The following is a 16,769-nucleotide window of genomic DNA, read 5'->3' on the forward strand; positions in this document are numbered from 1 at the left end:
ATGTTAGACTTTATTTAAACTAGATAGTATTTAATGTGGCCCATTTCTTATTGATCACGTGTTTGTTTTTAACATTGTGATATCTCGGACACGCGGTAGTGGAATTTTAAAATTCTTGGAGATCAGATTAAACTGATTAAAATAAATAAAAGCTGGGTTGTATCTTCTCAGTTTGAAATTGCCATAACTAAGCAGACGTATTCCACACTATAGCGCATGCTATCGCATCTGGAAATAAACATGAGACTTGAATACTTATTTCTATAGCTCATGTATGTTTCTTTGTTATAATAATAATATGAAATACTTCATCCATATTTTACCATCCACACTCCCCAGCTTGGATAACCCTGCCTAAATGTCACGTCACATTGATATCTATTTATCACTATAAGATCATTTCTTTTTCAACTGTTAAGTGACGTATGTGTGAAAGTTGAATGTCATTTTAGCAAATTTGTATTGTAAAATATTTGATATGTATCGCGCTTCAATAAGACATAAACTGAGCTGCAGAACAAAGGTAGGGTCCTATACTAAATATGACTGCTCCGGTGGCCTAGTGGTTAGAGCGTCCGCCTCGGATGCGGGAGGTCGTGGGTTCGATCCCCGGCCGAGTCATACCAAAGACTTACAAAAACGGTACTAACAGCTGCCTCGCTTGGCGCTCAGCATTAAGAGGTTAGTGTTAGGACTGGTCGGCCCGGTGTCAGCATAATGTGACTGGGTCGGACATCATGCTACATGTCTGCGGCATGATGCCCCAGTGCTAGAAATCACTATAAACTGCCACAATGCAGACATCGTTGCGATATGACTGAAAAATCGTTAAAGCTTCGTTAAAAATCAAAATCACATCACTATACTCAATATGTTTAAAACACCATCTGGAGCAAATTATTTAAAATAAAGAAATTATTGTTGAATTTGCTTCTTTTGTGCCAATACATTGATCGTTTATTTACTATTTATCCCCATTTACGTATAATTTTTTATTCATTTTGATCTTGTTGTTGCGTATATTCGATTTAATTATAACTGATTTAATAAATATATTTATTTCAATTTAATTGTCAGTTTTACGTTTTATTTATTTTTCATTACATGCTATTGTAATGTAAATTTGTTCACTAGAGATGATACTTTTTCAGAAAATATATAGACCTTCACTCTTCGTTTTGTAAACACCAAGTGTTGATCTAGATCCTGACATTGATTCAAAATTAGTTGCAACGACGTAAATAAGTTCTATTTTAATTTTAAACTGATTGGTTGTTGTCGAGGTCATGATGGGACTATGTGTTTAAGATGTAAACATGTTTTAATCTTTTGTTTGTTAGAGTAAAACGATTGGTTTCTGTCAGGGCAAACTGGGTGTACGTGATTTTTAACAGGTACATAATTTCGACCTGTTTCTGGGACATGATCACGTAATACCCTTTTTGCGTTTTAGAAATATATATAACCTTTGTTTTGGGGGAGATATTCTCAGTAGTAGTTGGGCTCTTACACAGCAAGTTGTATGTTGTGTTGTTTGGAGTTATTTCACATTCCTTGGTTTCAAAATGATTAATTCTTTCTTTTTCTTCTAAAATACGAGTGCTCATGTGAGATTATTGAACAATGACAGCTCTTATAAAAAATGTTTTCAGATTTCCAAACCCTGAGTGATATTTCTTGTTTCTACAAGGAACTGTAGACTTCCACACTACGTATTACAGTATACGACATCGTCCTACATCTTGGATTCTTTGTCGGGACTCGAACATGAAATCATTAGAGAATTTTGTTATTAGGACTTCAAAAATGTTATTCTTGGATTAATTTTGGATTGATTCTATAAAACCGGAAGTTCATAGTTTTTCATTTTTACAGAATTTTTACAGAATTTTCCAGGGAAATAAATCATTGTATCTTTCAAAGCTTGTTGTCTTCACTTTATCTTGTGTTACTGTTTATTCGAGCCTAAACATGTAAAATAAGAGTCGTATTGTTTAATTCGCCATACCGTAGTACCATGTTAATCTCCCATGTTTGGCACTATATATGCTGCATTGTATTTCGTGCTTGGTTTGATTTCGAGGAGAAGTTTGGTATTTGTTCCACTACTTTTCCTATGTGGCAATTGTATCAATTTGGTACACTTGGTACATCTAACTTTTCAATTTATATAAGAAGCTCATTTTCAATTACTTCTCGACGTGATAAAACCAAGATACTAAATAGCTTATGTACGCACACTGTGTGCCATGTTCTAGCTGTTCATACCGTAACAATTCTTCGATTGATTCTAATTAACATCGTAGCAATACATTGTGATCACAGAGTTTATGAACGATATAAAATTATTCATGGTAACAATACTTGTTCAGGATACATTCACAGTTGATAGAGTTTGTTGTGCCTCACTGCTATGTCTTCTTTCAATGGACTACGAGTGAAGTTGAAAAAACACTGCGAATGAATAAAATACAAATTCGATTTCCCTTGTATAGTATTTTGCTTCAGATCTTGAAAACCAGCTTGATCTAGTAGGCTTTAATGTTCTGTTTATTTTCAGCATTCTGTTGTCTTAAAATGAAGTTTGACTCAAAACACATATTCTCCATTGTTAAATTAGGTGATGTTTATATTACGTTGGCAGGACATTTGAACACATTGCAGTATACTTATTACGATGTTCACATATGGCATTACGTTGTTTAATTGAGGACGTATATGACATAGCCCGGCCCCACCTCCATCTTTTGATCAATGCAAGTTCCATTTACGTGCAGAAATGAAATAGATAATATGTATGGGATGTTAATGCAGAAAATTTGTACAATCGCGGCATTAAACAAGCCCTCGTGTCTTAGCGGAATATGAATGTCGGCTCGCCGCTTGACAGACTGTCACTGGACATATTAGAAGCTGTGGTTAGATCCCGCAAAATGAACTGGTACGTTATAGCATTAACTGATCATTTTAGAGAATGGTGTGAAGTATATTCGATCCACGACCAGGTTGCTGAAACTTGCACTCGGAAGATAGTTAATGCAGAATAGGTGAACTGATTCCATTTACTAGAAAGAGAGTAGAAATTTATAGAACTAAAATTTCTAAGAATAATGTTTGGATAATAAGAAAATAAGGATTACCTCAAGAAACACAAACAGCAATCGACAGAGTTCTGTAACAAAACAGTACTATGAGTGATACAGGATTATTTTAAGGGCAAAGAGTTTGCGTGGAATTAAAACTTAGTGTGTCTTGCTGCAGCTTTTCGTGCCAGTAAAACGTGTCTACTGGATTAATTCCGTATTTATTGATCCTTGTTTAGTAGTGCCGTCTTTAAGCAGAAATTATGATTTGAACGAATCTCTGATGTCATAGTGAGAAGTTGAATTTCAATGACGACTATTTTATCTAAATCTGGGGCAATATCCCTCAGCCATGCTTTGTGGCACAGACATATTTTAACAACGTTGGTGCAGCTATGAAATAATGGCTGCATCAAGGTTACAGCGGAAGGATACTTAGTCTGGTATCTCCAAGAGACTACGAAAATAGCACACAGAATGAATTTGCAGGTCACATTCGTTACCATTCGGAAAAGAAGAAGATTGTTATCTGTCAATTAGTCTGATAAGTCCTTCTATGTGCTGGTTTAGTAATAACAAAGTCAAGAAACGAATGTGAATTGCCATGATCTGGAATAAGTTCCCGTATATTATGGGCAATAACATGGCCTTCCTCTCACTTTGGTGGGAAATGACACAGACGTAACTTTATCTGTTCATGGGAATCTTTACAATCTTTAGGGTTGTTACAGTTCTGGGCAATACGAACAAGAACTAAGACCGTTCGTCAAACACTAAAATGTACAGTTTGCAATGTCACCTTTGGCGCAAAACTAGATATAGATTTTTACACCAAACTCCTTGGCCAAAATATGCATTCGTACCGTTAAACATACTGGTGGTTTCAAGGGACTCGTTTGCAAAAAGAACATGGTGATGATGCCACTTCTGAGACAACTATGAATTGCCAGAGATTATATTTAACAGATGACGTCACATATACAAACTATTCTTCTCTCTGAGGTCAACTGTAGCATGTTAACACCGTCATAACTAGTTACAGCTCGGCGGACATGCTCAGAAGTTATCAAATCTAGTGGATCCGCACGCAGCGCCAGCTACCAAACAGTTACCCAGAAACGATTGTTGGATTTAATATTTAAGAACGTCTTATCTTCTCAAGCCAATATTATTAAATATATTAATGTATTTTCGAATCACCATTCTTTTTGTATCGATTTCTAACTTCGAGAAAATTATGATGTTTTAACTCGTCTCTTGGATATCATGGTCCAATTTACCAACATAAGGCATTCAAGGATGTTAAACACCTTGAGACAGAAAGTATTTGTTCTCAGATAATACCATTCCTTCAGAGTTAACAATTTGAAATATTAACAGTGATGTATGTTCGTAACATTCATCACGCAACAAACCAAGATTTTATTCTGAAAAATGTCACCCAAATAATTTATGAAGTTAATGACTGAAACGCAAAGGTGCTTTTACTGACAGCAATCTGTAATAACAATTTTGTGTACGTATCGTTGGTTTTCTGGTTACGTTCTGTAATGCTAATAAGGGAAATTTGAAGTTCCGTATGTTATGTAATTGTAATTTAATTATTGGTCTGTTAGATTTACATTTTTTCTTCCATTACATGCTACTGTTATATATTTTTGTTTACTGGATTTGATATTGTCCACATTAGAATACAGTTTTGACTGATTTTTTTAATTTGTTTTAATGTTGACGTAAAGAACTAATAAATAATACAATATATCTTCTCGGTGTCCTTGTTTCACAATCAGTGACAGTTTTGGTAAACAACTTGTTATGTTTTGTTTTCTTTCTCAGAGTAAGAAACGTTAAGTTGAATCAAGGTCACACAGCTGATCCACGTGATATTTATAATGTAGCAAGCTTCCATTTCATCCAGAAGGTTGAACTCTTCACCTCCATCCTGGAATCTATTTTGCGTTCTAGTTAGTTTAATAGCTGATGTTATGATTATATTTCTATTAGTTGTGCCTTAACACTTGAGACGTCAATTTGTTTTCTGTTGTGTCCAGTTTGGGATGAGTTTTTTATGTTTATTTTCTTCGAGTTATTGCAATTTATAGAGATTATTTTCCCTTGAAATACCTAAGTGTTCTGATCATTCTTGGACAAAGGCATTCCTTGGAAATTATACAGAATTCAAAAAACGAATAATATTTTCTGAGATTCAACACGAGACTGTTGACACATCAGTACAACGCTGCCTATTACAGACGACATCGCCTTCCAACTTGGATTTCATCATGATGGGTACTCTGATTCACTTAGAACGTTTCACTGAAGGGACTTGTGTTTTCTCAATTCTTGGACTATTTTGGACTAAATTTGTAATGCCATAATTACCTTTTCTTATTTTTCACTATATATTTTAGGGAAATAAATTATTTGTTTAATTTTACAAAGCTTGCTGTCTTCATTCTTTTCTACTACTTATTTCAAGAGCATAGACTCGTAACAGAAAATTGGACAGATCGTTCTTAGAATATATAAACATTGGCTAAAATATTTAAGAAAACTTTGTTTTCAAATTTAAATTTCCCTTGTTTCGAAATTAAATCCCAAGTATTATTTCAAATTTTAGAAATCTTTAGTGAAATGAACAGGCTTTTTACAATATCATCAAAAGTAGTAATTTGTTTTACTTTTACTCAGGACAGAAGTTTTGAAAATGGAAATACAGCTAAAAACCTTGGAATTAAAGATACGACAGATTCAGTTACAGGTAGAAATGATGAAGATGTAAAAGGAGAAAGACGAGAGAGAGAGAGAGAGAGAGAAACAAACGCAGTTGCATCTTGGGGAAAGAGAAGAGAGAGACAAATGCAAATGCAATTACAGAAATAATCAATGCAGTTACAAAAATAACAAATGCAGTTACAGAAAGAAGATAAACAAAGTTATAATTGCAAAAGGAGGAGAGAGAAAGACTGGCAAATAAAAAGAGATAAGAAAAAATGGAATTTTAGATTAAGTTTAAAGAAATAGAGCTGACAAAGGAAAAACGCTCCCCCACTTTTGATGTTTTAAGAAATATCAAATTAGTACCTCCTTTTTTAGAAAAAGAAGTAGATCAATATTTTGTTCATTTTGAGAAAATCGCCGAAAATTTAAAGTGGCCAAGAGAGTTCTGGACTCTATTATTGCAGTGTGTAGTTACTGGATAAGCTCGTGATATTTACATTTCACTCTCACTTCAGCAGTGTACTGATTATGCTGTGGATAAGGACTATATCGTAAAGGGTTATGAGTTGGTACCCGAGGATTATCGACAGGGTTTCAGGAATTCTAGAAAATCAACTAACCAGACCTATGTCGGATTTGCATGGGATCAAGCACGACAATTCTATAGACGGTACTCCTCTAAAATGGTTAATAAAGATTATGAAAATCTGAGACAACTTTTATTATTTGAAGAGTTACATAACTGTATCCTTAGTGACATTAAGACTTATTTTGATGAACATTCGGTCGAAACCATGGACAATGCCACTCGTACTGCTGACGAGTATTCTTTAGCTCATACAGTTTCCTTTGTAAGTAAGTCTTCCACTCAGCCGTCGTCTGGTAGAAAAGTACTTAAGCCTAACACGAGCCCTTCCAAATTTCAAACTGGCACAACGTTTTGAAATCAATCCTCTGATACTCTTGATGAAAAATCCTTATCACTTCCTACGTGTACACGACCGCTCCGGTGGCCTAGTGGTTAGGGCGTCCGCCTCGGATGCGGGAGGTCGTGGGTTCGATCCCCGGCCGAGTCATACCAAAGACTTACAAAAATGGTACTAACAGCTGCCTCGCTTGGTGCTCAGCATTAAGAGGTTAGTGTTAGGACTGGTCGGCCCGGTGTCAGGATAATGTGACTGGGTGGGGCATCATGCTACATGTATGCGGCATGATGCCCCAGTGCTATACATCACTATAAACTCCCATATTGCAGATATCGTAGCGATATGACTGAAAAATTATTAAAGCTACGTTAAAAGTCCAAATCACATCACATCCTACGTGTACATATAGCAGAGAGAAAGGACACGTTATTTCTGATTGCCACAAATTGAAAAATAAGCATCAGAATCAAGACAAGCCTATTCCAAATGCTCTTATTTCTAATAGGTCAAGGTCCCGGTCTTGTATTCAAAGCAATACATTTCTTTGGTCTAATAAATCCCAGTCTGATTTCTTTATAGATAATTATCAACCATTCATGTCGAAGGGTTCTATATCACTCTTGGGTGATTCATCCAATCCTATCTTTATTAAAATTTTAAGGGACACAGGAGCTTCTCAGAGTCTTGTATTATCAGGTACTTTGCTTCTTTAGACGTTGTCTTCTAATCAGAGTATTTGTATTTACGGAGTAGAGTCCGACTTTGTTAATGTTCCTCTTCATCATTAGACGTAGTTTCAAGATAGTGGGAACAGTGTATCCCTCACCCGTTAAGGGCATTCATTTATTACTAGGCAACGACCTAGTTGGAGATCCACTTGTAACTGACAAGCCTTGTTTGGATCGGAAAGTCGATCCTTTTGAAAACGTATTCCCTGATTCATACCCAGATTGTGCAGTTACTAGAGCGATGACAAAGAAAGCACTTGACAATGATGTTGATCAGAAACGTATTCCTTTAGCTGACACATGTAACGGTCAGATTTTTGATGAGGTTGCTTTCACTCCTTGTTTGGATCAATCAAAACGTATTGATAACGGTGATCCTCTTTTAACTACTTATTCTCTTTATTTTAATCAGGATGACAAACGACACTCATTTTCGTTGAACAGGAAAAAGATCCTGAGATGTCCTGTTTGTTTCAAAGGGCCATTAGTGAAACGGAAGCCACGGAAGTAACTGGCTGTTATTTCATTAAAACTGGAATTCTTATAAGAAAATGGAGACCTCCCGAGATCCTAGATGGTGACGAGTAGTCGGTGAAATATCAAACAGTAGTTCCAAAATCATACAGACAGGACATGCTTAGTCTAGCCCATGAAACTCCGTTGGCTGGGCATTTGGGGATTAATAAGACTTATCACAAGATCTTGAATCACGTATACTGGCTAAAAATTAAACGTTATGTGTATAAATACCTGTCATACTTGTCCAATGGTAGGAAAAGCCAATCAGAAGATACCTAAAGTTCATCTGCAACCTATTCCTGCATTCGACGAACCATTTAGCAGAATAATGATATATTACGTTAGTCCCTCACCTGAGACCAAGTCAAGTGACCAATACTTTTTGACCATTATGTGTGCATCAACAAGATTCCCAGAGGCAATTTGTTTGAGGAACATTGAAACTAAAACAATAGTAAAAGCTTTGATAAAGGTTTTTCTTTAAACTCAATTTGGCCTTCCCCAATCTGTCCAATCTTGTCAAGGGTAAAATTTTAGGTCTGGAATTCTCCAGCCATTTTGCTTGAATTTGGCATGCAACAATTCCAGTCAAGAGTGAAATGTTGGTTTGACAGAACTACGGTAGAGAGAACGTTTGAGTCTGGTAATAGAGTTCTGTCTCTCTTGTTCATTCTTTAAAATTTTATTCAGATTACGTATTACGGCCCTTAGAAACTTAAGAAGAAGATTAATGACTTATAGTATAATAATAGTACTCATGGGATGAAAATAAATTACAGGAGTGCCAGTATGTTGATACAGATATCCAGGTAAACATGCAATTAATTTAGTTATACATATCCCACTCATTGAGGATTTAAGTGAAGTAATACCATCGGACTCTACTGATTTTGGAGTGACGAATCTTTGGAATTCAGAAATTATGAACAATCTGGACCAGAAATATTAACATTGAAATTAATGACTCAAACAATTATTACTTGAATATGATCTCCTCTTTCCAGATGTTCCTACCAAAAAAAAAATTACCATGAGGTTGAAATTGTAAATTCAACACCTGTGAAACAAGACCTGTACAGGATGAACCCTGTCAAACATGAATACTTGAAAAAAGAAATTCAGTCTTTGCTGGAAAATGATTTCATGGATCCGAGTAAAAGTGACGAAAGTTCACCATGTATACTTGCTCCGAAACCAGATACAACTTTCCGCATGTGCACATATTACAGAAAAGTGAAAATTGTGACTAAAACAGATTCATTTCCATTACCAATAACCGATGACTGCTTTAATAAAATTAGAAATGCAAAGTATATCATTAAGTTTGACTTTCTAAAAGGATTTTGGAAAATTCCACTGACAGAAAGGGTAAAGGAAATTTCGGCATTCGTGACTCCAAATGGAATTTATCAATATAAAGTGATGTTGTTAGGGAAGAGGGGTTCGCCAAGTACTTTTCAACGGTTAATGAACATGATTACCTCTGGTCTAGACATTTTGATGCTTACATCGATGATGTCGTCATCAACAACGAGCCTGGAAAGAACAGTTAGAGACGATTTGTAAATTCTTTGACAGGCTCACTGATGCAAGTTTGACAATTAATTTATCCGAAAGTGAGTTTTGCCGTGCTTGTGTAACATTTCTAGGACATATCGTGTGACATGGACACGTTAAACCTATGGATGCTAAGGTCAAGGCTATCCCTGAATTCCCTTTACCTATCAGTAAAACACAACTGGTGCGATTTTGGGGAATGGCTGGATACTATCGGAAGTTTTGTTCCAATATTCCCATGACTGCTGCACACAAATTGATTGAGTAAGAAAACCATGTTCATTCGGACTGAACAATGTCAGCAGGCTTTTAAAAAGATAAAGGCTATACTTAAAAGTGCACTAGTTCTTAGAGATCCAAATTTAAGTCAATTATTTAAACTGTCATTTGATGCAAGTGATGTTGGGGTTGGAGCAATATTGATTCAAGAAGATAAAAACAGTGTTAATCACCAAGTCTGTTATTTTTCTAAGAAATTAAATAAGCATCAGAGTAATTATTCTACAATAGAGAAGGAATCTTTTTCTTTAATATTGGCATGACAACACTTTGATGGTTACATTAGTTCAGCTCCTTCTGCAATTATTGTGTTAAATGATCATTCCTACCCGTTACTTTCATCGACAAGATGAAAAACAAATCAAATTTTATTAATGTGGAGTTTATTGTTACAGAAATATAATATTGACATCAGACACATCAACGAAAAAGATAATTTAAGATCAGTTTCACTTTCCCGTGTATAGAAATGTATTATTTCATGTATACTTTGTATCAGTCATGTGATTTTTCTTATGTTATTTTTTATATAAACCACATGTATAACTGACTTATGGTAAAAGAAAGCATTAGTGTATACATCTTTATTTCTCTTTTATGGGGGAACTGTTATGTATATATAATTTAATCATTTGTCTGTTTTATTTATTACACATTTGCTCCATTACATGCTACTGTAATGTAATTGTGTTCGATGGATTTGATATTGTTCAGAATAGAGTTCAGTTCTGACTGATTTTTTCAATTTTTTAATTTTCGATGTAAATAACTAATCAATGATACATTTTATCTTTTCGCTGAACTTGTTTCACAATCAGTGACACTTTTTGTAAAATACATTTTTTTTTCTTTCCAAAAGTAAAAATCGTTAGTTGAGTCAATGTCACATCTGATCCACGTGATATTTATCATGTAACAAGCTTCCATTTCGTCCAGAAGGTAAAACTCTTGACCCCCATATCGGAATCTGTTTTGCGTTGTAGTTAGTTTTATAGCTGATGTTATGATAAGCATTTCTATTCGTTATGCCTTAACACTTGAGAACTATAGTTGTTTTATGTTGTGTACAGTTTGGGCTGAATTTTTTTAATTTTCCTCAATTATTGAATTTTAAAGTGATTAGTTTCCCTGGAAATGCATAATGCTCTGATAATTCTTAGAGAAAGACATTCCTTGAAATTTATACAGATGTAAAACAAAATGGAATAATATTTTCTGTGATTCAACAAGAGACTGTTGAATCAATAGTACAACGCTGACGATTACAGAAGTCTTGGATACCATCGGAATTTGAACTCGAGTCACTTAGAACATTTCATTGATGGGACTTGTGTTCTTTAATTCTTGGATTATTTTCGGACTAAATTCGCAATGCCATAAGTTACTTTTCTTATTTTGCGCTTAGTATTTTAGGGAAATAAATTATTTGTTTACTTTTACAAAGCTTGTTGTCTTCACTCTTTTATGTTACTTATTTCAAGCTCATAGACTTGTAACATGTAAATAATGTATACCGTTGTACTTGAATTCGTAGCTCAATAACTGACTCTTAATTCAAATAGCAGATTGGGAATACAGTAATGGTTAATGAAATAAAACTATCGTTTTATCGTTAAGAGAGCTATAATGAATTATTCCTTCTCGTCTACCTCATGATTTATCAACATAAACAAAATTGGTAACGTGATGTTCGTCCGTTCAAGTTCGCTAATAACTTAGACTGGGACACGCGTGTATATCGAATCAGGTAAAACGCTTGAATGCGTCTTTTTGATAACTAATATATCTATTGATTGTTTACTCCCCATCCCCATGGTTGATAATTTGCTGAACACTGCATAATATAAATAACTTGAATTTATTTATATTTCTAGTTGCTACTAGTTACGATTGAAAAATCAGCCAAAGTTTTCCCATTCAAATGACCTACATTTTATGTCAGTTTTGGCAGCTTTTCTTTACAACGATTTTACAATTTAGGCAATGCTCTGTCAGCTGAATATCTTAGAATAACCTTTCCACTATGGGGATCGATTGATTGCCTGACGGATATCAAATTAATGCAATGCATGAAGTGATAAATGGACAATCAGTGATTATAGAGATGTGGTCACAATTACCTCGACAAGCTAAAACAATTATTTTTATTTATTTATATAAATAAATTAATAATAATAATGATAATAATAATAATAATAATAATAATAATAAGAAGAAGAAGAAGAAGAAGAAGAATATACAAAGAAAGAAAATTTGAACTTAACTGGAAATGAAATGACAAGATGTAACGAAATTTGAACTGCATCATGAAAAGTGTCTGTAATTGTCTGTTTTGAGAGTAATATAACAAATCATATAGGCAAACAACGTGTCTCATTCGTAACTATTAACCAGGCTGATCCTTATGGTTTTTATTTTTCTTGCTAATAAATATGATATTCCCATTATCAACGCTTTTGTTCCTATATTACCTGTCCAAATCAACCAACCGTCAAATAACAGGTTTTTTTAAAATTTTGATTGTCGTGCTGTTTTGCCAAATGGCATTTTCGCTGGTACTTCAATTCATGGAACGGGTTCTATCATTTCTATATAAAGACGAATGCTAAACGGTTTTTGTTATAATTTTTTCCCACAGAGAGATTAATAGCAGTTTGCAGTTTATTATTTCGAGTAAAAAAGTTAATACACGTTCTGTTTAATTAGATGGTACATAGCATCAATGCAAACTTGAAAAATCATTGACCGTTCAAATCTGTTAATTCTTTGCCATTTCCCTCCAGTTTTGCAACACGAAGTGCTGTATCAAGTGATTCAAAGTCCACCTTTTCCGTACTCTTAAAGTTTATAAGAGGCCGAGTGATAAACATCTGCATTACATTGATGCTACTTTATTATTGGAAATTCAAAATAGAATGACTCAAACATAAGACGATATATTATTTTATTTTAGTGTAAGTAACACATGAGTCAGAAATTATTACTGATTGCAGATTGTGGATGTAATGCTCGGGACATCTCGGTTGTTTCTTTGTGATCAAATGTTTATAGAGAACGCAAAATTCATATGATTCAAACCACACTGTCTATTCATCTGTTAAACATTTTGATGCCGAACCCATTAACTAGAACGTAACTAGCGTTGGACTTTACTAAGATGTTCGTGTACTTGCTTCATTAGTGAATTACTTGAACATATTATGTCATAAGATGTCCATGAATGTGCGTCTAAAATAATTGTGATCTGCATTAAATGGGTGGTCGATTGAAAACAAAGCAGTATTTAAATTCACATGACAGTCATATTATAGTCAACTGGAAATCAGTCATACCTGAACTGAACTCCAAGCGATGATTTATATTTTTAAATAATACTCTTTCTTTCGTCGCAACCCCACTTTGCCAAAACATTTGTCCGTCCATCTACCTCGGCAGTATTAGAAGCTGTTTATGATATAGTGTACAAGCACCAAATATTTGTTCATGGGAGTTTATTCAGCTATTTTACAAAAATTAAATTAGTCGTATATATTATCATCTTCTAAACGTTTCCAACATGTTAATGACAAATGTAGCTAGTTTGTTAAATGTATTTGACCATTCCAGCATACAAGCACGGGTCTTTAACTTTTATTTATATGCATGTCAGTCCAGCGTACAAGCACGGGTCTTTGGGAGATATTCCAAATGAATCAAGCCATTCCACGCTGATGTCGTTGGAAACTCTTCCTGATCCATGATTGTTGTCTGTGTTGATGACATAAGTTTGACGTCCATTTAGATTTGCGATGAACCCGTTCATCTTTACCTAACCCTACTGGGTACTAAGTACTAAGACGATGTGTACGATCTGTGGGCAGAAGGTAATCAAGTCCCGATTTATTCCTTTTGTTTATCACAGATGATGATAGGTAATGATTTCACCCTTGACTTTGTTTTTAAAGCGATTTTTCAAGTAAGTAGATGAACGGGATGCCAGTATACTTTATTATTACAGTTCTTTAGAGTATCTCGAATCCATCGTTCTCACCGGAGGTAGGCCAATGTCGCTTGAACCTGTATACCGTTCTTTCGAGATCTTGTCTGGCATGAATGCACGTAATTTCTTCCAAATACCTATTCAACGTTTCTCATCGACTCATCATCAAGTATATCTCGTTTTGTATCTTGTTAGGCTAGTCCGTCAAACAATAATATCAAGGTTATATGGTCAGGAATGTGATTCTGTCAGCAAAGTGACAGACATAACAGGAGACTAAGCGATGTTCTTCTTTTCCTACAAATACGTCTCTTGCGACCACTTGTCCGAGTGTTAATGATCAATCATTTCTAAGCTTGTTTGATTTTCTTCTGGCGGTTGTTAAAAGCAGCATTATCAGCACAACCATCGTCAGTCAACTCGGTATAGCAGAAAGCACCCATGATATTATGTTTCCACACAGAAAATGTATCGAGATGTGTGTCATTGTCTTCATTTCATCACATAAGGAAATTGTCTTTAACGTTCAGGTACAAGTATCTCTTATTCGGACGAAATCTAATCCTCGCATTATCCTACCACTTCAAACTCGATAGTAGAAAGAAATAGCGTGTACAATTCTAATTTGATTAGATAGAAGATGGTCAATACAACAGCGGAGTACAATAATCCACGGTTATCTATCTCTCCTTGTTTCAGACTCATGTTAGCAATAGTTTCTCCAATGACACAATGCGCCGCAAAGATCTAATTATTTTTATGAACACGTTCTCCACAATACATTCACCGTGGTTGTTGCTTTCTTAGTTTGTGGAGAGATGAAGGGAATACGTTGTTTAAACGGTATGTTGTTCAATTCTTCTTCTAATAGCAACTACTTGTGATGCTGCAGACCAATAAAAATATATTGGGTAGATATTCTTTCAAAGTTTTGTGACTCTGGATACAAACTTCTTCCACTTCACATGCCTTTCGATCAATTTATGAAAAAATGTGATGTCCACTAACTTGTTTAAAACGAATCAGTCTTGCAGTCCATCTTAGTTGACCAAAAACTGCAGCGCTTCTCACTTTCTTCTTTTTCTGGTCTTCGACTTTCCAAATAATCGATCGTTTGTTTTGTTCTGAAGCCGATTTCATGCCACAAGTGTGCGATAGGTTTTAATCCTTGTCAAGATGTGATAACACGTCAATCAATTTCAAGACGATTGGATAGTACTAGGTGTGCTATTCTCGCATGCCGCTTGCGTGTGGCCTGACATCTACTTTTATTGATAAAAGCGTTCTTATGCTACGTACTATTCTGGTTGTGCAGATGAAATAAGCTTAGATGTATGTGCTAATGATCTGACTATATTCGACACTAAACGCCCAGTATTGCTCAGTCAAGTGACTTTTGAACAAGGATCCCCCCCCCCATTAGTCACGTATGTTGACAAGGACCAACCACGGAATATTATGAATCACTCAGTCGATTTTCGAATGTTATTAAACAAATTTTCTCTAAGTGACTATTCTCTTCACTTGTTTGTCAAAATATCAGTATACCAATATACCATCAGTTCATTTATTAACGTTTTCAATCTCTGACAAAATCCTAAACATTTGACAGTCACTTTAAAAAGATTGTCATGCATGAACGAAACAATTCTGAATTCTAATCCATTTCTAGAGAAGAAGCATTGAGAAAAAAGCACGCTTTTATAACAAATGAGTTATTATTCATTAATAATCGAACAGGAGGTTTTGAAGGATAGACATCATGCATCCAAGTAAAAGGACTGAAACAGAATTAAAACTCACACAAAACAACTAATTCCTCTATAAATATATACAACTGGCAATATTGTACATTCTATTACATATTTTCTGAAGGTAAGTTTAGATTTATTATCTAATTTAAGTATTTATTTATTTTATACCAAGTTTATGTTTTAATAACTTCCATATTATTTTCTTTTCAACATATATTCTTTTACCCTACTTATTTACTTATTTATAATCTCCTGTCATTTACACTTGTCCACAGTTTAGATTTACTTTTTTTTTTCGTACTACATGCTTGTTACTTCCTGTGTAGCTTTCTCTACAATTACTATCCAACCTCTATGTTCATACTCATGTGAGATGTTAATGAGAGCAAATGTTTGTGAAAACGATTATATTGTAAATGTGGTATCAATTTCTTACTTGAATTATTTTCTTTACCTCATCTGACGTTTTATTTTTTTCGAATTCCCATCCATCAATTAATCCTTCCATTTAAATAGGATTCTAATAATACATATTGAAAAGTACACGTTCTAAGAGTATGTTGCAATAGTTTCTAAACTAGATTCGACTGCAAACCGCACACTCTGATCAAGGTCAATGTTGTTTTGTTTTACAGTTGGCTCTAACTTTTAAGTGAGTATATGATAATTAGCTTTCTTGAGTGTGAATTCGTAACAAGTCTATGCAACTGCAATACGTAAACAAAATCAGAAAAATCCACCACATCGATGATTACTATGTGACATTATAAGGTACTAGTACAGTGAACAAACTTCATAACATCTTAGGCACGATCGTGAACAAAGTATACAATTGGTATCTGCCCAATGCTATTAAACGGGTAGCTATGACGAAAAATGTATTCATTTCGCTCTCTATTTCACACACACACACACACACACACACACTGGCTCACATATTACTGCAAAAAATCATACATACTGTTTGATACATCTTCGATGTATAACAATGAACTACATTGGAAAAATGATTGAAAACGTGAAAAAGTCAGTGGATGGGTCGATGGCTGTATGGGTAAGTACGGATGGTTGGCTGTACGGTTTGATAGTTGAACAGTGTCATTTTGTAGAGTAGTAATACATTTAATCTCTTCAAGCAAGTTTGACTGCAGTATCAAAAAAAAAAAAATCTTCACACCACAACCCGGGGGATTAGTTCTATAGAATGTCTAATTTTTGGACTA

At 34.6% G+C, this 16,769-nt stretch overlaps 1 non-coding gene across 1 annotated transcript; it reads left to right on the forward strand.

Annotated features, from left to right (window-relative positions):
- The first annotated feature begins 6,803 nt into the window (after window positions 1-6,803).
- On the forward strand, window positions 6,804-6,880 carry Trnap-cgg (transfer RNA proline (anticodon CGG)). The gene has a single exon. It is a non-coding gene; the product is annotated as a tRNA-Pro (tRNA).
- The last annotated feature ends 9,889 nt before the right edge of the window (window positions 6,881-16,769 follow it).

This window comes from Sinohyriopsis cumingii, unplaced genomic scaffold (genome assembly GCF_028554795.1).
Source record: "Sinohyriopsis cumingii isolate HCF-2022 unplaced genomic scaffold, ASM2855479v2 utg000160l, whole genome shotgun sequence".
NCBI classification, from domain to species: Eukaryota; Metazoa; Mollusca; class Bivalvia; order Unionida; family Unionidae; genus Sinohyriopsis; species Sinohyriopsis cumingii.